Raw genomic sequence first — 2,152 nt, 5'->3', positions numbered from 1 at the left:
GTTGAAAGTATTGAAAAAATATCAGTTAGCAACTTAGTAACAGCATGATCCGTACTGTCCTGGAAATGTTGTTTTTAGCATGTAGCATTTTGCTAAACTGATGACAGAATTCATTTAATTTCAGTCTTTCATCACCTGCAATGTTTCATAGAAAAGGCAACGTTTACAACAGCTGTGGGTTTTTATTGCAGGGAAAAAAATAAACAAATATAAGATGAGTTATAACATTGTCTAGAAAATAGTTAGTAAGTTATTATAAATGTAATATGTACGCTCTGTAAATCTATATTTTATTGATCAGAATATATTCAATATTAAAACTGGTTTTAGAATATACTGTAATGTAACACACCTTTACAGTTAAGTATAGAAATAAATACTTTCAGTATTTTTTCCTAAATCAAACACATTCCAGAAGTCTATCATTTAGCACATGTGCAAATGAGCTGTTTCTTTTAGCACATGCACTAATGAGCTGACAGTACATGTTACACCATATATTGTGACCATCATACATTCTGACCATCATATATTGTGATCAGAGGGACGGATCAGGCAGCCACAGTCACAAATCATCYCTTGTACTCATCTCCAACCTTTCCACCCTGCATGCACTTGCTCCTTCACATCTTTATTTTACTGCCTKTTGCTTTGAATGGTTGACTGAAACTAATCTACTTTCAGTAACTTCACTCCTTGCAGATTCACCTGTCTCCATCTCATTCAAACACATGGATTCTGTCTTTACCTCATTAGGCTCTCTTATACCTGTAGCGCTTTTTCTCAGGACAGTAGCTCAGTGTGTTGTAACTGCTGGCGATTAKTTGGCGAAGGACAAGCCCAACAACATCTCCAAGTTGTCTCACAATGTGTGCAAGAAAAAAAAACTTTATAGTTGTTGCTGCATCTCAAACTTTTGTAAATATACTGTATTTCTGTAAATTTTACCATGCCAAAGCTGCATTTTAAGACCATCTCTTCTATGACAGAAAATATTTGATGATCCATATGACAGTCAGTTAACCAAAGTTGTTTTATTTTGCTTTTTTGTTTTACACAAGAAAGACTCTGGTCATTTTAAAAGTGATGTTGTGTCAAATGATTATCAGTAGTCAGCACCTTATCAGTTGATGATGACGATGATGAAAGCCTTTATTGCAGAGGAGCCCAAAGTGGGGCCCGCGGGCCAAATTTGGCCCTCCAAGCCATTTGATTTGGCCGACCAGCAGTTGCCAAAGTTACAAGGTTGCAACCTGTTATCAAATGTAGAAACACAGAGTTTCCATTGGTCAAATGACTATATAAAAAGGCTGTAGTGAAGGTAGTTTTCATTAATGGTGCTGACTTTATCTTTGATTTATTAGGATTAAACATGAAACATGAAATGACAACAAGAAATATTTAGAACAGATTTAACCCCATGTGAACGTAGATTTGCACACTTTCTAAGGCCACAAAAACTCATATTTTATCAATTTATGAAATGTCCCATGAGCCTTTGCTACTTGAGAGTATGGCAGACTTTCTCCAAGTGCACAGACTAAAACAAAAGAGGGCCAYTGCAYAGCWTAATCKTTAAAAATTAAGGACTTTACTTTAARAARTATTTGTATTTCATGTATTATGTTATTGCATTTGGCCCGCAGCCCTGGATAGATTTTCATTTTGGCCCTCTCGGGGAAAATGTTTGGGTACCCCTGCTTTATTGTCATCGTTTGCACAATGTGTGAAGAACACCCATTCAAGAAGACACACACATGACAAAAAACATGGGGTAACAGGTGTTCAGGTTATGCAGCAACCAGTTGGGGGTCGCACAACCTTTAAAAAACGTGGAATACACACAATAGGAAAAATGAGTTGAACAAATGCTCTGATCCTATGTTTACACAGAAACACATGATCATACGCTAAAAAAAACCCACTCGCGTATAGTGCAAGGCAGCTAAGGAAGGGAGGGGGCTGGGGATCAAACACATGGTATGGGGTAGGATGCAGAAGAGCTGGTGATGTTTCAGCGTAATACTGTGCTGGAACCAATCAAAGACCAGTTGTATCATACTATGTGCTCCTGCACATAGTATAGAAAAAAGGGCAAAACTCTTCATCCAGGCTAATGCCTAGGAAACATAAACCAGTAATTCATGCTTGT

The sequence above is a fragment of the Austrofundulus limnaeus genome, unplaced genomic scaffold (assembly GCF_001266775.1).
Source record: "Austrofundulus limnaeus strain Quisiro unplaced genomic scaffold, Austrofundulus_limnaeus-1.0 Scaffold692, whole genome shotgun sequence".
Lineage (NCBI taxonomy): Eukaryota > Metazoa > Chordata > Actinopteri > Cyprinodontiformes > Rivulidae > Austrofundulus > Austrofundulus limnaeus.
The sequence above is the reverse complement of the archived record's forward strand: the minus strand, read 5'-3'. Positions refer to the sequence as shown.